We start from the raw sequence: 25,961 nt of genomic DNA, 5'->3' as shown, positions 1-25,961 counted from the left end.
ATATATTATTTTTCTTCCTGGTTCAGTCTTGGGAGATTGTATATTTCTGGGATTTGTCTCTTTCTTCTAGGTTGTCCATTTTATTGGCATATAGTTATTCATAGTAATGAATTATTATGATCATTTGTATTTTTGTGGTGTCAGTTATAATTTCTCCTTTTTCATTTCTGATTTTACTGATTTGGCCCTCCTTCTTTTTTTCTTAATGAGTCTGGCTAAAGGTTTATCAATTTTGTTTGTCTTTTCACAAAACCAGCTCTTAGTTTTATTGATCTGTTCTATTGTTTTTTTAGTCTCTGTTTCATTTATTTCTGCTCTAATCTTTATGATTTCTTTCCTTCTACTAAGTTTGGGTTTTGTTTATTCTTCTTTTCTAGTTCTTTAGGTGTAAGGTTAGGTTGTTTATTTGGGATTTTTCTTGCTTGTATTGCTATAAACTTCCCTCTTAGAACTGCTTTTGCTGAGTACCGTAGATTTTGGATCTTTGGGTTTTCTTTTTTATTTGTCTCCAGGCATTTTTGGACTTCTTTGATTTCTTCAGTTATCCATTTTTTGTTTAGTAGCATATTGTTTAACGTCCACGTGTTTGTGTTTTTTTTCCTGTAGTTGATTTCTAGTCTCTTTACACTGTGTTCAGGAAAGAAGCTTGGTATGATGTCAGTTTTCTTGAATTTACTTGGGCTTGTTTTGTGGCCTAGCATGTGGTCTATCCTGGAGAATGTTCCATATGCACTTGAAAAGAATGTGTATTCTGCTGCTTTTGGATGGAATGTTTTATATATATATATGTATACACACACACACATATATGAATAGAACAGATGAACATATAAGGTAATCTGTTATAATGTGTCATTTAAAGCCAGTGTTTCCTTATTGATTTTCTGTGTAGATGATCTGTACACTGATGTAAGTGGGGTATTAAAGTCCCCTATTATTATGTTACTGTCAATTTCTCCCATTATGTCTGTTAACATTTGCTTTATGTATGTTGGGTGCATGTATGTTTACAGTTGTTATATCTTCTTCTAGGATTGATCCCTTAATCATTATGTAGTGTCCTTCTTTGTCTCTTGTAACAGTCCTTGTTTTAAAACCTATTTTGTCTGATATGAGTATTGCTACTTCAGCTTTCTTTTGGTTTCCATTTGCATTGAAGACTTTTTCCATACCCTCACTTTCAGGCTGTGTGTGTTTTTAGATATGAATTGAGTCTCTTATAGGCAACATACACAAACACACACACACACACACACACACACACACACACACATACACACACAGTAAGTCCCCTACATATGAACACATTTCTTCCCAAGAGTACATTCATAAGTCCAATTTGTTCTTAAGTCCAACAAAGTTAGCCTAGGTACCCAACTAACACAATTGGCTATATAGTACTGTACTGTAATAGGTTTATAATACTTTTCACACAAATAATACATTTAAAAAAACAAAGAAAAATAAAGAAAACATTTTTAATGTTACAGTACATTACCTTGAAAAGTACAGTAGTACCAGCTACATCACCGCTGCTTTTACACTTGCTTCCTGACATCCTGGGCTTGAAACAAAGATACTGTACTACTGTACTCTATACAGTATTGTACAGTAAAATACACAAAAGTGCAACCACTTGTAGAGGATGCACACACATGGCAATGTATGCCAGTCACGTGAGCTAACTTACATGACTGGACATGTGAACACACATTCGTATCTTTGAAAGTTCACAGCTTGGAGGTTCGAATGTAGGGGACTTACTGTGTGTGTGTGTGTGTGCGCGCACATGTGTGCACACACGTATCTCTTGTTTTTTATCCATTCAGCAACTTTATGTCTTTTTTTTAATCAGCTATCTACTTTATACATGTTAATGTATATATGTCAATCCCAATCTCCCAATTCATCCCACCAATCCCCCCATCCCCCGCTTTCGCCCCTTGGTGTCTATACATTTGTTGTCTATATCTGTCTCTATTTCTGCCTTGCAAACTGGTTCATCTGTACCATTTTTCTAGATTCCACATATATGTGTTAATATACAATATTTGTTTTTCTCTTTCTGACTCAATTCACTTTGTATGACAGTCTCTAGGTCCATCCACGTCTCTACAAATGATCCAATTTCATTCCTTTATATGGCTGAGTAATATTCCATTGTACATATGTGCCACATCTTCTTTATCCATTCGTCTGTCAATGGGCATTTAGGTTGCTTCCATGACCTGGCTATTGTAAATAGTGCTGCAATGAACACTGGGGTGCATGTCTTTTTGAATTATGGTTTTCTCTGGGTATATGCTCAGTAGTGGGATTGCTGGGTCATATGTTAATTCTACTTTTAGTTTTTTAAGGTACCTCCATACTGTTCTCCATAGTGGCTGTATCAATTTACATTCCCACCAACAGTGCAAGAGGGTTCCCTTTTCTCCACACCCTCTCCAGCATTTGTTGTTCGTAGATTCTCTGATGATGGCCATTCTGACTGGTGGGAGGTGATACCTCATTGTAGTTTTAATTTGCATTTCTCTAATACTTAGTGATGTTGAGCAGCTTTTCATGTGCCTGTTGGCCATCTGTATGTCTTCTTTGGAGAAATGTCTATTGAGGTCTTCTGCCCATTTTTTCATTGGGTTGTTTGTTTTTTTTTAATATTGAGCTGCATGAGCTGTTTATATATTTTGGAGGTTAATCTTTTGTCTGTTGATTCATTTGCAAATATTTTCTCCCATTCTGAGGGTTGTCTTTTTGTCTTGTTTATGGTTTCCTTTGCTGTGCAAAAGCTTTTAAGTTTCATTAGGTCCCATTTGTTTATTTTTGTTTTTATTTCCATTACTCTAGGAGGTGGCTCAAAAAAGATCTTGCTGTGATTTATGTCAAAGAGTGTTCTTCCTTTGTTTTCCTCTAAGAGTTTTATAGTGTCCTGTCTTACATTTAGGTCTTTAATCCATTTTGAGTTTACTTTTGTGTATGGTGTTAGGGAGTGTTCTAATTTCATTCTTTTTACATGTAACTGTCCAGTTTTCCCAGCACCACTTATTGAAGAGACTGCTTTTTCTCCACTGTATATCCTTGCTTCCTTTGTCATAGATTAATTGACTGTAGGTGTTTGTGTTTATCTCTGGGCTTTCTACCCTGTTCCATTGATATATATCTATGTTTTTCTACCAGTAGCATATTGTCTTAATTATTCTAGCTTTGTAGTATAGTCTTAAGTCAGGGAATCTGATTCCTCCAGCTCAGTTTTTTTTCCCTCAAGGTTGCTTTGGCTATTTGGGGTCTTTTGTGTCTCCATACAAATTTTAAGATTTTTTTGTTCTAGTTCTGAAAAAAATCCCATTGATAATTTTATAGTGATTGCACTGAATTTGTAGATTGCTTTGGGTAGTATAGTCATATTCACAGTGTTGATTCTTCCAATGCAGAACATGGTATGTCTCTCCATCTGTTTGTGTCACCTTTGATTTCTTTCATCAGTGTCTTATAGCTTTCTGAATTCAGGTCTTTTATATCCTTAGGTAGGTTTATTCCTAGGTATTTCATTATTTTCATTGCAGTGGTGTATGGGATTGTTTCCTTAATTTCTCTTTCTGACCTTTTGTTGTTAGTGTATAGGAATGCAAGAGATTTCTGTGCATTAATTTTTTAACCTGCAACTTTACCAAATTCAATGATAAGCTCTAGTAGTTTTCTGGTAGCATCTTTAGGATTCTCTATGTATAGTATCATGTCATCGGCAAACAGTGACAGTTTTACTTCTTCTTTTCCAATTTGGATTCCTTTTATTTCTTTTTATTCTGTGATTGCTGTGGCTAAGACTTCCAAAACTATGTTGAATAATAGTGATGAGAGTGGACCTCCTTGTCTTGTTCTTGACCTTAGAGGAAATGGTTTCAGTTTTTTACCACAGTTCTTCAACATTGAGAATGATGTTGGCTGTGGGTTTGTCATATATGGCCTTCATTATGTTGAGGTAGGTTCCCTCTGTGCCTACTTTCTGGAGAGTTTTTATCATAAATGGATGTTGAATTTTGTCAAAAGCTTTTTCTGCATCTATTGAGATGATCATATGGTTTTTATTCTTAAATTTGTTAATATGGTGTATCACATTGATTGATTTGTGTATAGTGAAGAATCCTTGCATCCCTCGGATAAATCACACTTGATCATGGTGTATGATCTTTTAAATTTGTTGTTGGATTCTGTTTGCTAGTATTTTGTTGAGGGTTTTTGCATCTATATTCATCAGTGATATTGGTCTGTAATTTTCTTTTTTTGTAGTATCTTTGTCTGCTTTTGGTATCAGGGTGATGGTGACCTTGTAGAATGAGTTTGGGAGTGTTCCTTCCTCTACAATTTTTGGAAGAGTTTGAGAAGGACTGGTGTTAGCTTTTCTCTAAATGTTGGCTAGAATTCACCTCTGAAGCCACCTGGTCCTGGACGTTTGTTGGAAGATTTTTAATCACAGTTTTAATTTCATTACTTGTGATTGGTCTGTTCATATTTTCTATTTCTTCCTCATTCAGTCTTGGAAGCTTTTACCTTTCCACGAATTTGTCCATTTTATTGGCATAGAGTTGCTTATAGTAGCCTCTTATGATGCTTTGTATTTTTTGTGGTGTCTGTTGTAACCTCTCCTTTTTCATGTCTAATTTTATTAATTTGAGTCCTTCCCTCTTTTGCTTGCTGAGTCTGGCTATAAGTTTATCAATTTTGTTAACTTCTCAAATAACCAGCTTTTAGTTTTATTGATCTTTGCTATTGTTTTCTTTGTTTCTAGTTCATTCATTTCTGCTCTGATCTTTATGATTTCTTTCCTTCTACTAACTTTAGGGTTTGTTTGTTCTTCTTTCTCTAGTTCCTTTAGGTGTAAGGGTAGATTGTTCATTAGAGATTTTTCTTGTTTTTGAGGTAGGATTGTATTGCCATAAACTTCCCTCTTAGAACTGCTTTTGCTGCATCCCATAAGTTTTGGATCATTGTCATTTGTCTCTAGGTATTTTTTTTATTTCTTCTTGATTTCTTCAGTGATCTCTTGGTTATTTAGTAATGTATCATTTAGCCTCCATGTGTTTGTGTTTTTTACGTTTTTTTCCATGTAATTTATTTCTAATCTCATAGTGTCGTGGTTGGGAAAAATGCTTGATATGATATCAATTTTCTTAAATTTACCGAGGTTTAATTTGTGACCCAAGATGTGATCTATCCTGGTGAATGTTCCATGTGCACTTGAGAAGAAAGTGTAATCTGCTGTTTTCAAATGGAATGTCCTATAAATATCAATTAAATCTGTCTGGTCTATTGTGTCACTTAAAGCTTGTGTTTCCTTATTAATATTCTGTCTGACAGAATTTTCTGTCTGTATAAAATGGATAACTAATAAGAACCTGCTGTATAAAAAAAATAAATAAAATAAAATTCAAAAATTCAAAAAAAAATTTTATGTTTGGATGATCTGTCCATTGGTGTAAGTGAGGTGTTAAAGTCCCCCACTATTACTGTGTTATTGTTGATTTCCTCTTTTATAGCTGTTAGCATTTGCCTTATACATTGAGGTGCTCCTATATTGGGTGCATATATATTTATAATTGTTATATCTGCTCCTCGCATTGCATTATCATTATGTAGTGTCCTTCCTTGTCTCTTGTAACATTCTTTATTTCAAAGTCTATTTTATCTGTTTTGAGTATTGCTACTCCAGCTTTCTTTTGATATCCATTTGCATAGAATATCTTTTTCTATCCCCTCACTTTCAGTCTGTATGTGTCCCTAGGTCGGAAGTGAAGCTCTTGTAGACAGAATATATACAGGTCTTGTTTGTGTATCCATTCAGCCACTCTGTGTCTTTTGGTTGGAGCATTAATCCATTCACATGTAAGGTAATTCTCGATATGTTCCTATTACCATTTTCTTAATTGTTTTGGGTTTGTTTTTTTTAGATCCTTTTCTTCTCTTGTGTATTCCACTTAGAGAAATTCCTTTAGCATTTCTTGTAGAGCTGGTTTGGTGGTGCTGAATTCTCTTAGCTTTCACTTGTCTGTAAAGCTTTTGATTTTTCCATCAAATCTGAATGAGCTCCTTGCTGGGTAGAGTAATCTTGGTTGTAGGTTCTTCCCTTTCATCACTTTAAATATATCGTGCTACTCCCTTCTGGCTTGTAGTTTCTGCTGAGAAATCAGCTGTTAACCTTATGGGGGTTCCCTTGTATGTTGTTTTTGTTTTTCCCTTGCTGCTTTTAATAATTTTTCTTTGTTTTTAATTCTTGTCAATTCAATTACTATGTGTCTCTGTGTGTTTCTCCTTGGGTTTATCCTACCTGGGACTCTCTGTTTTTCCTGCACTTGGGTGGCTACTTCCTTCCCATGTTAGGGAAGTTTTTGACTATAATCTCTTCACATATTTTCTCGGGTCCTTTCTCTCTCTCTTCTTCTGGGACCCCTATAATGCGAATGTTGGTCCATTTCATGTTTTTCTAGAGGCCTCTTAGGCTGTCTTCATTTCTTTTTATTCTTTTCTCTTTATTCTGTTCCATGGCAGTGAATTCCACCATTCTGTCTTCCAGGTCACTTACCCGTTCTTCTGCCTCAGTTATTCTGCTACTGTTTCCTTATAGTGTATTTTTCATTTCAGTTATTGTATTGTTCATCTCTGTTTGTTCTTTAATTCTTCTAGGTCTTTGTTAAACATTTCTTGCGTCTTCTCGATCTCTGCTTCCATTCTTTTTCCAAGGTCCTGGATCATCTTCACTATCATTATTCTGAATTCTTTTTCTGGGAGGTTACCTATCTCCACTTCGTTTAGTTGTTTTCCTGGTGTTTCATCTTGTTCCTTCATCTGGCACATAGTCGTCTGCTTTTTCATTTTGTCTTTCTTTCTGTGAATATGGTTTTCATTGCACAGGCTGCAGGATTGTAGTTCTTTTTGCTTCTGCTGTCTGTCCTCTGGTGGATGAGGCTACCTAAGAGGCTTGTGCAAGCTTCCTGATGGGAGGGACTGGTGGTGGGTAGAGCTGGGTGTTGCTCTGGTGGGCAGAGCTCAGTAAAACTTTAATCTGCTTGTCTGCTGATGGGTGTTGCTCAGTTGCCTCCCTGTTGGTTGTTTGGCCTGAGGCTACCCAGCACTGGAGTCTACAGGCTCTTTGATGGGCTAATGGTGGACTGTGGGAGAGCTCACGCCAAGGAGTACTTACCCGAACTTTTGTTGCCAGTGTCCTTGTGGTGAGCCAAGACTCTGCAGGAGACCCTCCAACACTAGCAGGTAGGTCTGGTTCAGTCTCCCCCGGGGTCACTGCTCCTTCCCCCTGGGTCCTGATGCTCACACTATTTTGTGTGTGCCCTCCAAGAGTGGAGTCTCTGTTTCCCCCAGTCCTGTCGAAGTCCTGCAATCCTGCAATCAAATCCTACTAGCCTTCAAAGTCTGATTCTCTGGGAATTCCTCCTCCCATTGCTGGACCCCTGGTTGGGAAGCCTGACGTGGGGCTCAGAACCTTCACTCCAGTGGGTGGCCTTCTGTGGTATAATTGTTCTCCAATTTGTGAGTCGCCCACCCAGTGGTTATGGGATTTGATTTTATTGTGATTGCGCCTCTCCTACCATCTCATTGCAGCTTCTCCTTTGTCTTTGGATGTGGGGTATATTTTTTGGTGAGTTCCAGTGTCTTCCTGTTGATGATTGTTCAACAGTTAGTTGTGATTTCGGTGCTCTTGCAAGAGGGAATGACCACACGTCCTTCTACTTCACCATCTTGAACCAAACTCTCTATGTCTTTTGATTAGAGCATTTAGTCTACTTACATTGCCAGTTTGTTATAATTTAGTCTACTTACATTTAGTCTACTTACATTGTCAGTTTGTTATTGCCAGTTTGTTAAGAATTTTTGGTTTGTTTTTATAGTTCTTTTCGGTTCCTTTCTTCTTTTGTTCTCTTCCCTTGTGATTTGATAACTATCTTCAGTGTTGTTATATTTGGATTCCTTTCTCTTTTTGTGTGTGTGTCTATTATAGATTTTTGGTTTGTGGTCAGTAAGAGATTTAAACAAGATATAGCACTATATATGTGTGTGTTTGTGTGTTTGTATATATGATTATTTTAAGTCGCTGATCTCTTTCAAATGCTGATCAATTTCAAATGTATTTTAACAACCCTGCATTTTTATTCCACTCGCCCCAAAATTACTGTTTTTGACATCATATTTTACAGCTCTTTGTTTTGTGGATCCCTTAACTGCTTTTCTTTTAACCTTCTTACCAATAGTACTGGTTGGTTTACTACCTGTACTGATATTTGCCTTTACTGATGAGCTTTTTCCTTTTATAATTTTCATGTTTCTAACTGTGGACATTTCTATTTTGCTTAGGTAAGTTCCTTTATCATTTTCTTGTAAATCTGGTTTTCTGGTGCTGAACTGTTTTAGCTTTTACTTGTCTGAAAAACTTTTGATCTCTTCATCAGATCTGAATGAGATCATTGTCAGGTAGAGTATTCTTGGTTGTTGGTTTTTCCCTTTCATCACTTTAAATATATCATGCCACTCCCTTCTGGCCTGCAGAGCTTCTGCTGAAAAGTCAGGTGATAGCCTTATGTGAATTTCTATGTAATTTGCTGCTTTTAATATTATCTCTTTATATTTAACTTTTGCATTTTAATTACAGTGTGTCTTGGTGTGGTCCTCTTTGTGTTGATCCTTTTTGGGACTCTCTGTGCTTCCTAGACTTGGAAATCTGTTTCTTTTCCCAGGTTAGGGAAGTTTTCAGCTATTATGTCTTCAAATATGTTTCCCATTCATTTCTCTCTTTCTTTTCCTCCTGGGACTCCTATAATGAGAATGCTAGTATGACTGATGTTGTCCCAGAGGTCCCTTAAACTGCCCTCATTTCTTTTAATCCTTTTTCTTTTTTCAGTTCAGCTTCAGTGAATTCCACTACTCTATCTTCCAGCTTGCTGATCTGTTCCTCTGTATCATTTAGTCTACTGTTGATTTCCTCTAGTATATTTTTCATTTCAGTTTTTGTAGTTTTTATGTCTGTTTTTGCTACAAACTTCTAACTTCTCACTCTGTTCATCCATTCTTCTTCAAGTTCTTTGATCGTCTTTATGATCATTACCGTGAATACTTTATCTGGTAGGTTGCCTATCTCCACTTCATTTAGTTCTTCTGGGGTTTTATCTTGTTCCTTCATTTACAACATATTCCTTTGTCACCTCATTTTGTGTGATTTGCTGTTTTTATTTCTAGGTACCTGGAAGGTTGGTTGTGTTTCCTGACCTTGGAGAAGTGGCCTCTCATAGGAAATGTCCTGTATGTCTGAGGAGCACACTCCCCTCTGGTCACCAGAGCTATATACTCTAGGGGTGCGTCCTTTGTGGGCTGCGTGCATTCTTCTGTTGTGGTGGGCTGACTTCTGTGGGCATTATGGTAGGTGGGGCTGGCCCCCAGTCTGATTGGTTGCCAGGCCCTGCCTTGTGCAGAGGCTGCTGGTTGCTAGTTGGCAGGGCTGGGTCATAAGGAGGCTAGCTGTGGAACCCTTAGGTGCCCAGGAGCTAGTGCTAGCTCACTGATGAGCAGAGTCAGGCTCCTTTCAAATTACTGCCTACATGCTGGGTCTCAGAGCATGTGCAAATTTGTATGAATCTTTTATGAGTGGAGTATCTATCTCTTCCAGTCCTCCAGCTCTCCTATACACAAGCCCTGCTGGCCTTCAAAGCCAGACATTCTGGGGGCTTGTCTTCCCTGTGCAAGTCTCCTGGGCTGGAGAGACCAATGTGGGGCTTGGACCATTCGCTTTTTGGGGAGAACCTCTGTAATTGTGATTATCCTCCTTTTTGTGGGACACCTACCCAAGGGTGTGGGTCTTGACTATACTATGTCTCATCCCCTCCTGCCTATCTCACTATGGTTCCTTCTTTACATCTTTAGTTGTGGAAGATATTTTTTGCTTGTCTTCAGATTGTTCTCATTGATAGTTTCTCTGTAAATAGTTGTAAATTTGGTGTACCCATGGGGAGGGGGTTTTCCCCATGAGCACAGGGTCTTCCTACTCTCCTCTCTTGTCCACACACCTCAACCTTGTTCTATATAGTCTTGAAAGTGGTTAGTGAAGTCACTATTATTATAGAACTATCTATTTCTGTCTTCAATTCTGTCAATTTTTGATTATATATAGTGAGAGTCTTTTATTAGTTTCTGGGTGCCTGACCACCAGTAGGTGGTACTGATTCCTGGGGTCTCTGGCTACAGGGTCCCAAGGGTTCTGGGTCTAGTGGCTGTGCACTGGTGTGTGGGACCATGTTCTGAGCCCTCTGGTGGGTTAGGCCATGTCCAGGGGCTAGAATCAGGGGGTCTTAAAGCAATCTGTTTGCTGGTAGGTGGGGTTATGTCCCCACCCAGTTAATTGCTTGATCTGATGTGTCCCAGTACTGGTGCCTACTGGCTGATGGACATGGGCAGAGCTAGGTTCTGATGCTAGTAAGTTAGAGGGAGGATTCCAACAGGGCACTTGCTAGCTCCAGTGTCCACATGGTAAAAGCAGCGCCCCAAAATGGCTGATACCAGTGTCTATGTCTCCAGGGTGAGCTCCAGTTGCCTCCTGCCTCTCTGAGAGACTCTCCAAGATCAGCAGGTGGGTCTGACCCAGGCTCCTTTCAAATTACTGCTTCTGCTCTGGGTCCTGGAGTGTGTTAAATTTTACTTGTGCCCTTTAAGAGTAAAGTCTCTATTCCCACAACCCTCTGGCTCTCCTGAAAGTAAGCCCCATTGGCCTTCAAAGCCAAACATTCTAGGGGGCTCATCTTCCTGGTGCAGGGCCCCCAGCCTGGGGAACCCAATGTGGGGCTCAGATCCTGTGCTCATTTGGGAGAACCCTTGTTATTATAATTATTCTCCCATTTGTGGGTTGCCCACCCAGGGGTGTGGATCTTAACTATACAGCGACTGTGCTCCTCCTATCTGTCTTGTGGTTCTTTCTTTATGTCTTTAGTTGCAGAAGAATTTTTCTGGTAGGTTCTAGTCTTTCTCATAATAGTTTTTCTGTAAATAGTTGTCATTTTGGTGTGCCCATGAGAGGAAGTGGGCTCAGGGTCTTCCTACTCTGCCATCTTGGGAATTCTCTTCTCCAGTATTTCTTGATTTTCCTAAAAACCAATAGCTATTCCTGTAACATGGCACTTCTCCACTATTCCTTTCAGTCCCACATTCTCTGCTACTCTACAAAGTCCCACAAGACTGAGGACTGTACTACACTCCAAATAGCATACTGAGACCTGGCTGTCCCAGGGAAGGAGGTATTCTTTATATGACTCAAAGAATGCTGCTTCCTTGAGAAGAACTTTGCACTCCCTCTGATATCTACAAGTATGTAACTGAGTACCTGCTCTGAATGTTCTACATTACACCCAGGGTCTAATTTTACCACCCCTGGCAGCCGTATCTCAGCATATGGTACATGATCAATGTTGGGGGCAAGTGGTGGCTTAGCTAACACTCCTCACCCAATGTATCATATGTAAATTAAATAAAAGAGTGCTTACTTTGCAAATACAGCTTTAAGATACATTCCTCAGCATTTTATGCATATCCATTTAAGTTTAGCCCTTATAGACTTCTCAGTGACAACGTTCAGACTTATCCCTTATTTCTGTTAAAAACTGGTTTCCTTTTCTTCAGTTTGTTCTTGTTCTGCCTTTTTATTTTTATTTTTTATATAGAACAAATGGAAATTTTTTGTGCAGTCTTTACACAGAGGTAACCCTCTAAGTCACTTAAAATATATATGTGTGTTTGTGTAAAAAATTTGGTATGTTAGTTCCTTTTTGTATTTTGCCATGAAATCAATAGGTAGCATGTGTGTTCTTTTCATTAACTAACAAAACTACATGTGGGTGTGGAGTATACTATGTTAAAAATGAAAACAAATTGCTTTCTCTTAAAAAGAAAACTATCAAGTTATTTATAAGTAATTTTATTTTTTGTAACATTAAAGATAATTTCAGAATACCTTAAATCAATGTGTTAAGATACCCAACTTCTTTTTAATTGAATTAAGCAGCTCTTTCTTGCTTCATATTCATAAATCCTACTACCTGTCATTTTCTCAGAGAAAATTAGTAACAGAATATCAGCTTTAGCAACTCAAAATTCTCTGTGTGTTACCTCTGCTTGATTTCAAAGTCTTAGCTCATTTTATTGATAGACTTTGCTGTCTTTGTTTCAGCTAAGTTCTTCAAGATTTAGAAATAGAGTGGCTAACTTCCAGCTTCCAGGCCAACATGTTAGAAGCTTAGAAGTTGCTACTCTGTTCTGACAACTAGTAAAAAACTGTATAAACTGAAAAATCAACTCTTCTTAGAGCCATCAGAGAACTGATGTCACAGGGCAAACCATTGCCCTAAAAATTGGAGAGACAGACAGGCACATACAGAAAATCACAATTTACCAGAGCAGAAATCCATGAGCAGAACCTTCTTTAAGAACCAGTGCCTAGATAGGAAGACCTGAACTGTGATTGACAAATTTCTAGAGGTTCATTATGAACAAGTCTGAGGGTTAAAAACTCCAGGGGAATCCAGTCATAGGGGCATCCTCATGCTTTTGTGAGTTTTACCTCCAGGAGCTCAACCAGATCCTCAGAGTGAATATCAGAGAAAAATTCCCATGTGCTTCCAGCAGGGAGAGGGAAAAAGGAAACATTTTGAAATAGACCAGAACACTCTGTTCTTTTTAATAAGACCTGTCCTTGGGAGGAAACTATTTTATCAGAGCCTAATCTGCTACAGGGATTTTATCAGAGCCTACTCTACCTGGGGGAAGGGAAACACCCATCTTCCTCTAGTGTTCCTGTCCCACCTGGAGGAAGCAGCGGAGTGAGAAGTACTGGTGAAGTTTCAGGAGCACAGATTAAAAGAATGTTTTAAGCATAGAACTACAGAATGCTTCCCCTCCCCCACACCTCACCACTGCATCACTAAAGGCCTATTTGCTGCAGTTCTTTTACCCAGTACTTCACACCTGTCTTTCAACAAAAAAATTACAGTGCATACTAAAAGGCATTTCTGTTTGAACAGTTTGAAAAGACTTAAGGAGCATCAGAACCAGAGTTGGATATGGCAAGAATGTTGCAATTATCAGACCAAGAATTTAAAGAAAAAACAACTATGATTAGTATTCTAAGGGCTTTAATGGAAAAAGTAGACAATATGCAAGAACAGATAGATAATGTAAGCAGAGAGATGGAAATTCTAAGAAAGAATTGTAAAGAAATGATAGAGGTAAAAACACTAACAAAATGAAGAATACCTTTGATGGGCTCAGTAGCAGACTGTCCTCAGCTGAGGAAAGAATCTCTTAAGCTTGAGGATATGACAATAGAAACTTCCAAAACTAAAAAGCAAAGAGAAAAAATAATTTAAAAAGAAGAACAGAAAATCCAAGAGCTGCAGGACAATTGCAAAAGGTTTAGCATACACACCGTGGAAATACCAGAAGGAGAAAAAGGAGAGAAAGACACAGAATGTTTGAAGCAATAATGACTGAGAATTTCCCAAATTATTGTCAGACACCAACCCACAGATCCAGGAGGCTCAGAGAACAACAAGCAGGATAAATGCCAAACCAAACTATGTAGGTTCATAGTTTTAACAAATGTACCATTGTGGTGCAGATGTTGATGGTGGGGAAGTGTATGTGTGTGTGGGGAGAGCGGGCAGGGGATATATGGGAGCTCTGTTCTTTTTGTTCTGTTTTGCTCTGAAGCTAAAACTGCCCCAAAATTAAATCTTGTTAATTAAAGCAGAATCATTTAATATGCTAATTATCATCTGGTTCTTCAGCAGAATTACTCCCACTCAGGGTGCTGTAGATGATCTTATTTCAATACCTTAAGTTTCAAGTCAAAGAGAAACTTAACCAGACTGAATCCATCACTGCTTCCTCTTGACCACCTGACATTTTGGTCCAGTCAGGAACACTATAAAGCCAGTACTTTGTGTCAGAATAAGCACAAGGCATGGTACAATTGGACTGCTATTTTAAACCAAAAGAAAGAACCAAGGAGCTACAAAAATCTAAGATAACTGAAAGCTTGCCATCAGCATCACCTCTGTTCCTATATGACTCCATTAAACCAGAAAGCTAGCACTTGTGCTATGAAGAAAGTGCAAAATAGAAGTGGACCTCTGCTATCCATGCATTGTTCATAGCTTCAACCAGACCCAACTTGTACCCTATGGCATACTTGACCATGTTTCTGTAGCTTCTAAAATATGGTTTATTTTTCTGTTTATGGCTTTATTTCTTCAGGGACATCTAGTTTTATTGATTACAATTCAATCTCAGCCTTTTAACTTATTTACTATTTTTTAGAATCCAGTCTCTTCTCAAACTCTGTATCTTAGGAGAGACCACAATGGTAAGCATCTCTTTTTGTTTTTCTCCTGCATCAAGGTTGATCTTGGACTATCAATTCTCAGTCTTTATAATCACATGTAACCTTTGATTTGAGCCCAGTTATTCATCAGAAACTCTCAAACACTACCATATATTTTCATTCACCTCCTCTTCCCACTCTGCTAATTGACTTCCTCATCTTCTAAATGCTTTTACATTTGGACATTGTCAGCCATTTCCCCTTTCCTAGTGGGAATCTTCCCCTTCAACAATGTACGTGAGATTTCCTTATCTAAGTGATGGGTCTAATCAGAACTTCATAAAGCTTTAGTAAATATAACTGAATTTATTACCTACGTACCATTAAAATGACTTCAATTATTGTCAGAATAAATATCAGGGTGGGAATGGGGAAAGGAGTACTTTCCAAAAGAGAACCATTACTTTTCTTCATTTTTAAAAAGTACTTTTTGGAGGTAGTAGAAGGGAATAACTGGGTCTTCAATTACAGTTGGGATAAAATAAACGAACATCACTTGAACCTATAATTGTAAGAACTCCTGAAGAACATGTACACTGACTTTAAACCACAGAATAGTCATTTTGTACTACTCCGCCATTAGCTAACATAGTCTTTTAACCCACAGAATAGTCTTCTGAGAGATGGGCCCCTGTACTTGATGAGTGGCTTTAGAGAAATTGGTGGTTTTGCATCAGCAGTTACAGTAACTAGAGAAGAATTATTGCTTCCTTAACTTTGTGGCTCTGTGTGTTGACAGAAAAAAAAAAATAGCTAGAAAAATCAAAGCCAGATGGCTCTAAAGGAAATGCTTCTAATACTTCGGCTGTTGTTAAGACACCCTGGGAGGAATTCTTTTATGGCTGGTCACCATGGCCCTGCTTTACTGGCCCATCTGTTCCCTAGATCTTGTGTAAGACCACTTGTGGCCCCAGTTAACTTTAACTGAGCAGCAAAGTACCTTGTTCTGGCTCCATAGTGCCTACTAAAAAAATAACTTTGGTGGCATGAAGGAGGAAAGAACAGACAAGGCAATATGGTTAATATGCTGCTCATAGACTAATAAGACCTCAGCTAAAACAGAAAGGAAACATTTAAGACACCTTGATAGATCATTTTTAAATAAGCAGAACTGTCTCCTATTTTTTCACAAGAAGTGACCTTTTGGCAATGGGGAACCTAGAAAAGTTGTGAAAATTAATTTCCTTTTCCAGTAACCTTCAGGAAATCATCCTTTATAATTTTGCTCAACCACTTATATAGGAGTGACAAGGCATGAGGGTGACAGTCTGTATGTGATCCACAGATTCCTTAGTTTCAATAAGGTTAACAGATAGCATTGTTAAGAAATGATCATGTCTGGTAAACCCAGCGGCACACTGGTAAAACAACTCTCTAAGAGGTGGAAAAGGTCTAATTTTGTAGGCTTTGCAGAGTTTCATCATGTAACCCATGGCCCATTTAAAGCTACCAATAGTTTAAGAACAGGCTTGCAAAATTCCTGAATATTTAAAATTCAGCTCTCAAAGCCTCAATTTAGTGAGCCCCAGCTCAGCTCTGGACATGTTGCAAATAACTGGCACAGTTATGGTTTATAGCAGGTGTGTTTTGAAATGGAATGAGTTTCTTGCAAAGTCATGATGGGAAGGAATCTAATACATACAATAGGCATGACATTCCCTGGAATGGTTTAGCAAACACACAAAAAAAGGAGTTTGGTTCAAAGGCTTTTTATTGCTTTTCACAAACTAGTAAGAACATTGTTGGATTATGTTGCATAGGAATTTTCCTGTAAAATTTCAGTATTTAGAATAGCTTAAAAGATTTAGACAAAATTGAAACATAGAGTTGGTAGTCAGTTTTAGTCAACAATACAAGGCAAAAATGCACTAAATACTCCTAATATATAGTAATAAAAATTACAGTAGGAAATGGGTAATCTCACCATTTAAATAACTCTGTCCCTTTAAATTAAGCTGTTCATCTTACTGGTGATGCTTCTAATTGCAATGGAATTTAAGAATAAATGTATAGATGGCTGTGCATGTTTGGGGCTGTTGGCATCTGATTGTCAAAAGGAACATGAGAATTGACAAGAGATGCAAACTATAAAGCCCCTGAACGGTTTCAGGTTCTCTAGAATAGAACAGAGGGGTCTGATTACAGAGTTTATTGGTGTTTCATTTTCTGCTTTGCAAAGTTCCATGAAAATTATCATCCAAGTAATTAGTAAGCAAAAAAATAAAAACCCCAAAAAACTAATATTTTTAATACTGTCATGTTGTGTTGCCAAATCCAGGGCCTGTTCTCCAAGAGTACAATCTTTATATTAAAAATGGGTAAAAAGAGATGTGTGTAGTTTTGGCAAGGTTTGGGTAGAATTTACATGTTCATGCCATTTCTGATCTTTTTTTTTTTTTTGGTTTGTTTTAAGAAGGATTTATTTTATTATTAGAAGAGATACAGCCTTCTAGCCTTATTAGAAGAGCCTACAGCCAGAAATATTCCAAAAAAAAAAAAAAAAATGACTTGGAGTAGTTTGAGGAGTTTGATACATTTTGGCATAAATCAGTTTGAGAAATTTTTGCAATGAGTTTTTATAAGTTGAATATTGAAATTTTTGCATTTTGATAAACTTGATATATATATATTTCTTTTTTCTTTTCATTAACTCTGTGAAATCACCCGCTTCTAAATAAAAACGAGTGGTTGGATTAGAATTGTACTCTGATACTAGTTTGCTTGGATTGAAATCCCAGTCCCTTGGCCATTTTTAAAGAACTTATTTGTACTTCATTTACCACATCTGTAAATAAGTATTACAATAATAGTATTTTCTCCATATGGTTGTTACAAAGATTAAATGGGTTAATGTATATATTTTAACAAAAATCATGCCATACTAAAAGTACTCTTCTGAGATTTGCTTTTTATTTTTTTAAATACATTTATTTATTTATTTATCTTTGGCTGCGTTGAGTCTTCGTTGCTGAGCATGGGCTTTCTCTAGTTGCCATGAGCGAGGGCTACTCATCCTTGTGGTGCACGGTCTTATCATTGCGGTGGCTTCTCTTGTTGCGGAGCACGGGCTCTAGGCGCAGCGGCTTCAGTAGTTGTGGCTCGCGGGCTCTAGAGCGCAGGCTCAGTAGTTGTGGCGCACGCGCTTAGTTGCTCCGTGACAAGTGGGATCTTGCCGGACCAGGGCTCAAACCCGTGTCCTCTGCATTGGCAGGCGTGTTCCTAACCACTGCGCCACCAGGGAAGTCCCTGAGATTTGTTTTTCTGACTTAGTAATATAGTTCATTCATTTCACCTGTCAGCCTGATTCTTTGTAAAAATTTCCTGATATATGTATTGACATATATTTTGACATAAATTTTTCCAAACATCTACTATTATTAACAATGCTGAAATGATTATTCTGACTTAGTTTAGATATTCTGTGCTTCAAGTTCTGATAGTTACTTATATAGCTAGAGCCAATAATCAATTTACAATTTTTTAAAAACACTATCTTATTGATAGCAGCATTTACTTAACAGTTAATGCCCTTAATAGAGGGCATTTGCTTAATGGTTAATAGCATACTTGTATTTTAACTAGAATTTAAAGTTTAAAATGTATTTTTTATTAACAAGAAATAAGTATTCATTTGAATGTGTTTGGGAGAGTTAAATACAGGATATTTGGAATGCAGCATGCAGTCCTGCTTTCCCTGTTTCATGGAAAGGTAACCCGCAGCATTTAAAAGTGCTGTGTCCCTGGCTCATGGGTATATAAATGGAATAAGTGAAGCTGGTGTCAATCTTGAATAGTCTTTGCTAGGGAGAGTGCCCAGGAGGCAGTCCTGCACACACAGTCATATGGATCTACTTCATTCCTAGCAAACTATGCCAGAGCTTTAAAACTACTATAACTCCTAGAAGGACCTCTAATTTGGAGTTCTCAGAGCCCCAGTTTCTGTCCTCCTTATGAATTACTGAGTCAATTATCTGGTGAGAAGTCTTCTATTTAGTAGCGATAACTGCTGAATGGGCCTGTAAAGTAAAAGTAATAAACCTTCTAGGATGAAAAGTATTAGAAGAAAGAAGGTTGCCAAAAGGGTCTGTTTTTAACTAACATGTGCATATGTTGAAGGCATACATACAGAACCTCACTGTGGTTTCACAGGAAAAGGTGGCAACCCAACCTCAGCATGATAGCAATTATGTATGAAGAATAATGCATTCCCAACTTCAGTGTGATAGTGTTTATATTTTTAGGTGCCGTGTGATTTTTAAGTCTGTTGGGTTGGTAATTAAAATTAAGGTAGGTGCATGAATAATTCATGATGAATGAAAATGGCTTATATATATATAAAATGATACTACTAGTCAGGTATTTAGGAATTAGAACATTTGCTCTTTCCTTTCAGAAATTCATTACCTCCGGTGAAAAGTGTTAAAGAGCATACTTTTTAAAGCAAAAGTAAATCTGTCTCTTGAAACATTTCAGTGTGGTTGGCATTCATTGATTCCTTTATGCCTTGGGCCTCCTGAGGGAGTGAGGAGCACAAACCAAAATGAAATTCTGAAATACTTTTATTTATGTCACCGTTAAGGAGAATTTTGGAGGTGTTTGTAGTTATTTTGATGTCCATTAATCAATTTCAATTTAGGGTAACTTTATATTTCTTTGTAACGGTAAAGAATCTTTGGATTAAATTTTAAACCTTGAACAACACTGGACTTGACCAATTAGAGTAAGAACAGCAAATTTTAAGGTAATGTTTTTAGTTGAAATATCAAATTTCAAGCAAAAGATAGACTGTCTGGTATCATCATTTTATATTTACTTTGTGACAGATCATAGAGCATTACAAGCAAATCTAGGACCCTGCCCTCGTGTTCTGATTCTGCTTGTCAGGTTTTCCTCCAAAACCTCAGTGCCTCCCTGCAATTCACATTTGAGTGGGGCACGGTTCTTTCTACAGGAAACAAGAGCCGACCTGCAGCCCCAACAAAACATTAATCATAAAATCTTATTCAATGTCCTTGTACTACATTATGCTACTAATCCTACTAAGTGTAGTTTCGTGTCTGAAATCCTCTTGAATGAGGCCTTTGTTAATAATTTCCCATGGTAACTTACTTGATCTCGGATCTGGGAAATACATTCCTCTCATTTGAGATATTTAATTCTCTAAATCTATGATGTGTTGATTAATTCCAGGCTCTTCAGCTACCAGAAACTATACATAACCTCTAAACAGAATTAGTAAAGGCTCAAGAATATTCTCTTGCCTGCATATTATGTATCATCATTTAAAGGACACTAAGCCTACTTATAAAAATGAGACTATAATAATATTATTAAATACATAAATTTAATTTAATTTTTCCGGGTCATTATTAAAAGAAGTCCTAAAAAGGTAGAAAACAGATTAGGTTGCCATGTGTATCTCTATTAAAATAGGAAGGAATTTTAGAATTAGAAGACAAATTAATGTCAAAGTTTGTCATATGGAATTAGTGTAATATTATATAGTGATCCTTTTGACAACTGTTTTTGGTCATTGAGAATAAAATTCCCCATAAATAGGTCATAAATTAATGGTTGCAGAAAGAAAAGTATCTTGTTAACAGATCAAATTACCTTGCATTTGCCCAGAAATCTTTACTACTTAAGTTGATAACTTCTCCAGTTTTTCATGGTTTATTTAAATTATAATACTAGATAACAAATTAGCCATGGATAGTATTTAGTTAAATAAATTATATATAATATATTTGTATATATATGCATATATATCCACAGTACTATATTTTCTCATAAAAATAATGTCACAAGTACAATTAACATATACAGCAACCTTTAAAATTACATAATTGCAAGATATAAGACCAATAAACCTTTGTAGCCAAGGCATGATTCACTTTGACCCTAAAATAAGTTAGGAGAGGTTGGGAGGAGTGACCACCTCTAAAATCAGAAGCAAGGGAGAGGCTCTCAGGCTATAGATTTTTGGAGGAGAGGAAATATGTGCAAGTCACTTGTAATCTGAGTGTTCACTGCCTGACTAGAATCAGATGAAATTAGCGATAATTGTATTATTTAGCAAATATTCACCCTTTCCATGGCAGAATTATATTTTCCAGCTCCTCGACTCTGGGCAGGGTTCAATGAGATATTAGCAAATGGAACACAAGCAGGGACTTGAAATGTGCTTGGCAGTTGGACTTGCCCTCTTACCATCCTATCTTTTTTCATGAGAAGAAAATAACTTGGTTAGCTGTTGGTTTAAAGAGGACATATTGGAGCAAACTGAGATAAAACCAAGCCCAGTTTAGATTAGTCAAACTTCAGCTGATCTGTGGATGTAAAGGGAAGAAACAGCCTCCCTGGGTATCTGCGGGAAAGTGGTTCTGGAACCTACAGGAGATACTAAAATCCATGGATGGTCAAGTCCCATAGTCCAACCTCTGTATCCGTGGTTCAGCATCTGCGGATTCAACCAACCTTGGATCATGTAGTACTGTACGTATTTATTGAAAAAAAAATCCGAGTGTAAGTGGACCCACACAGTTCAAACCTATGTTGTTCAAGGTTCAGCATCCGCTGATGACCTTGGTAGCAGCCACAATGAAAACATAAGCAAGTGTTTTACTTGCATTGCCTTATTTTATATAAGAGACATGATGCTCACATTTGGAATACTTAAAACTTTAGCTTTACTGGTTTGGAAATGTAATATTTGCATATATATAATTTGGACCCTCGCATTTCCCACTGGAATCAGTTTAGCCAACACTTTATTGTGGTTGAACCGCTGTAGACATAGGAGTAAATCCTGTCTTCATATGAAAAATTTGGTTTTCTGGGTGAGTGACAGCAAAGATGATCTCCTTGTCTTTGATGCTGTATCGCTCTGCCTTTGTGACTCTCTTACCTTTGTCGACTATTTGGTTGGGCAGTCCTTTACTCTTTAAACAGGCAAATGGTCTTTGAGAATATATTGCTTCATCCTTTCAGTAGCATATAACATAACTTGCTTAAGTACTGTAGGAAGATAGAGGTAATACAATCTATCCATTAACTACTGAGAGGGAGAGACAGGGAGGGAGGGAGAGAGAGAGAGAGAGAAAGAAACAGAGACAGGGAAATAAAAGTTTAATTTTACTCAGCATTAAAAAATCTCCAAAAACAAGGAATTGTTTCTGCGTTTTAAAGACATTAATATTTAATAATGTGGGAGAGAGAAGAGGTTTAGTCATGTCCTAAGCAGAGGAAAGAGAATGCTCAGTGGTGTGGAATACAGGGATCCACTGGAGAAGAGGCGAAAAGGTATAAGAAAAGAAAGTAGATCAGAGCATACGTGAACCAAGCCACACATGGTGGGGAGTGGAGAGGGATACTGGTGGTGAAAATTTAAAGTGGAAATGGAGATTAGGTACTTTAAAATTAGGCACTTACTCAATGTGTGGTTTTTAAAAAGGGAAGTTAAATCTGATTTTATCTCTTATTAGAAATAAACTTTGATATTAATGTGGAAAAGAGATGGTGGTGGAGAGGACCTAGAGACAGAGAGACCAGTGAGGAAGAGAAGAGATTATTTTAATACTTCTGGAATCCTAGTAGAGGCTATGAGGATGGAGAAGAGGGGTGAATCTGAGATGTCCCAGAAGGCAGTGGAAATTCCGGGACTTCGTAACAACCTGGTTTAGTCTGCTTGCTTTCTGTAGTCTCCAGTCCAACATTAATATCCAGGCCCAGAATCATGTCCTGTCTTTGTGATCCTCTACCATATGGGATGAAAAGGAAAAATGTGTTAGTTCAACCTGAGCAAGATAAAAGTTAATTTTTATTTTATAATCAATGCAGTCCTGGTTCTGCTAGACCTTACCTTACAAACTATTTTTAAGAATGCTAGCATTTTAATTGCTTCTTGGCCTTTTGACTAAGATCAAGTGAAGAATGCTAGCATTTTAATTATTGATGAATGAATAGATGCCAATTACACGAGAATTCGATCCACTCATTGGCGCAAGCTCAGAAGGAGGTCTTAGTGTGTTAGCTGATTCATTATGGAATGTATTTGTAAGAAAAAAATAAATTGCATCTTTTAAAAATGTAAAATTGACATCATACAGATAGTTTTCTATTTTCATTCAGACTGTTTCTTAAACTAATCTTTCAATAATAATATTAAAGAAAGTTTAAGGTACAAAGTTATATTATCATTCACCAATAATAGGCATGAAAGAGATATCTCAGAAGGAAAAGGACCACATCCTACCAAGTATAGTTCTGAGTGTGTTTTATTTTCATATTGTTAATCATATGTAAATATGTATTAGAACTGTTGATACATTCATCTTCATAATGTCTTTCCAGCTTGTTAAAGTGAAGTTTAAGAAGCTCCTGGAGGAGTAATAGGCTGCATATAATGGGCTAGGGAATGAAAAGTTTGGTTCTATATGCTTAATTAGTTTCTAATTTCTCTGTAATCTCATCATGAGTCTCTAACAGAAAATAATATTGACCATACATATGGTACAAGTGGGTGCTGGCATTTTAGATCATTCTCAAGGGGACTCACTAAATTATTTACTAAGCCTAATGTATTACTGATTCAAATTAAACTTCACCTGTAGTGTAATTTTAAATTCAATGAGTAAATAGCACCCCATGTATATCATAGGCTTAGTGTTAAATATAAGGGAAATCAGATGCCCAGCATAATGTCTGTGAAGATGTAATCTAACTCTGCCATGCTCCACTTAAAGAATAAGGGTTCCCATCATATTCTATATCAGGGAAAGAGAAAAGGTAAACAAAAACAAAGTGAGTTAACAACAATGACAACAACAAAAAACAGAATCATTCTGTCTAGTTTTAGTCCCCAAATTAAACCAAATCTTGAGCTTTCTTGTAAGTGACTGACTCTGTAATTTCATCCTGATCTTTCTAATGTGATGCTGCAGATATGTGACAGTCTTTGTTAATATGATAATCATGTAAGAAAGTTACTGATTTTCTACCATGAACACTCACTACAAATTTGATAAATGCCTCGCCAATTTTCTATTTTTAAAATTTTAACTAGTTTTGCTAAAATCTGCACTCCAATGAAAACTTTTCTGCAAGTGAACTTATTTTTTCCCCTAAGTTCTTTTGTCTCTAAGTCTGTCTTTGACGTCTGATTTCTACTAAGTGCTAGATAAATTATTACTGTTGTTATTATTATGATGCACCTTTTCACAGTATATAAATATATAGAAATCCACACGTACACCCTCTATGATAAACAAGTATTCTGGAGGCCTTGGCAAAACTGTGAGACATTGAGTAGACAGTGTACTTCGTTGCCTCATTATATGAAGCAGTGATGTGCCCCATGTTCAACTGAGCATGGTATTCCTATGAAAACACTGTGATCATATAAAACGGTACCAGCTGAAAATTTAAGGAAACATTCCTGGGAAGTTTGTCTATCTGGCTATCATTTAAAACATATTTACTCCACCAAGTACTATGTATAAATAAAATATATAACATATGTCCACCTGTCTTTCTTTTTTAATTAATTTTTATTGGAGTATGGTTGCTTTACAATGTTGTGTTAGCCTCCACTGCACAACAAAATGCATCAGCCATATGCATACAGATATCCCCTCCCTTTTAGACTTCCTTCCCATTTAGGTTACCACAGTGCACTAGGTGAGTTCCCTGTGCTATACAGCATGTTCCCATCAGTTGTCCATTTTGTACATAGTATCAATAATGTATATGTGTCAATCCCAGTCTCCCAATTCCTCCCACCCCACCCCTTTCCCCCTAGGTATCCATACATTTGTTCTCTACCTCTGTGTGTCTATTTCTGTTTTGCAGCTAAGATCATCTATACCAGTTTTCTACATTCCACCTATATGCGTTGTTATATGATGTTTGCTTTTCTCTTTCTGACTTAATTCACTCTGTATGACACTCTCTAGGTCCATCCACGTCTCTACAATTGACCCAATTTCATTCCTTTTTATGGCTGAGTAATATTCCATTGTATATATGTAACACATCTTCTTTATCCATTTCTCTGTTGATGGACAATTAGGTTGCTTCCATGTTCTGGCTATTGTAAATAACGTTGCTATGAACACTGGGGTGCATGTGTTTTTTTGAATTATGGTTTTCTCTGGATATATGCCCAGTAGTGGGATTGCTGGGTCATATGGTAGTTCTATTTTTAGTTTTTTAAGGAACCTCCATACTGTTTTCCATAGTGGCTGTATCAATTTACATTTGCACCAACAGTGTATGAGGGTTCCTTTTTCTCCACACCCTCTCCAGCATTTATTGTTTGTAGATTTTTTGATGATGGCCATTCTGACGGTGTGAGGTGATACCTCATTGTGGTTTTGATTTGCATTTCTCTAATGATTAGTGATGTTGAGCAGCTTTTCATGTGTTTGTTGGCCATCTGTATACCTTCTTTGGAGAAATGTCTATTTAGGTCTTCTGCCCATTTTTGGATTGGGTGGTTTGTTGTTTTGATATTGAGTTGTATGAGCTGCTTGTATATTTTGGAGATTAATCCTTTGTCTGTTGCTTCATTTGCAAATATTTTCTTCCATTCTGAGGGTTGTCTTTTTGTCTTGTTTATGGTCTCCTTTGCTGTGCAAAAGCTTTGAAGTTTCATTAGGTCCCATTTGTTTATTTTTGTTTTAATTTTCATTACTCTAGGAGATGAGTCAAAACAGATGTTGCTGTGCTTTATGTCAAAGGGTTTTCTGCCTATGTTTTCCTCTAAGAGTTTTATAGTGTCTGGCCTTACATTTAGGTCTTTAATCCATTTTGAGTTTATTTTTGTATATGGTGTTAGGGAGTGTTCTAATTTCATTCTTTTACATGCAGCTGTCCAGTTTTCCCAGCACCACTTATTGAAGAAGCTGTCTTTTCTCCACTGTATATTCTTGCCTCCTTTATCAAAAGTAAGGTGACCATATGTGCGTGGGTTTATCTCTAGGCTTTCTGTCCTGGTCCATTGATCTATATTTCTGTTTTTGTGCCAATACCATATTGTCTTGATTACTGTAGCTTCGTAGTATAGTCTGAAGTCAGGGAGTCTGATTCCTCCAGCTCCATTTTTCGTTCTCAAGAGTGCTTTGGCTATTCGGGGTCTTTTGTGTCTCCAGACAAATTTTAAGGTTTTTTGTTGTAGTTCTGTAAAAAATGCCATTGGTAATTTGATAGGTATTGCATAGAATCTCTAGATTGCTTGGGTAGTATAGTCATTTTCACAATATAGATTCTTCCAATCCAAGAGCATGTTATATCTCTCCATCTTTTTATGTCATCTTTGATTTCTTTCATCAGTGTTTTATAGTTTTCTGAATACAGGTCTTTTGCCTCCTTAGGTAGGTTTATTCCTAGGTATTTTATTCTTTTTGTTGTGATGGTAAATGGGATTGTTTCCTTAATTTCTCTTTCTGCCCTTTCCTTGTTAGTATATAGGAATGCAAGAGATTTCTGTGTATTAATTTTGTATCCTGCAACTTTACCAAATTCATTGATTAGCTCTAGT

Source organism: Eubalaena glacialis, chromosome 6, assembly GCF_028564815.1.
Source record: "Eubalaena glacialis isolate mEubGla1 chromosome 6, mEubGla1.1.hap2.+ XY, whole genome shotgun sequence".
Taxonomy (NCBI): domain Eukaryota; kingdom Metazoa; phylum Chordata; class Mammalia; order Artiodactyla; family Balaenidae; genus Eubalaena; species Eubalaena glacialis.
The sequence above is the reverse complement of the archived record's forward strand: the minus strand, read 5'-3'. Positions refer to the sequence as shown.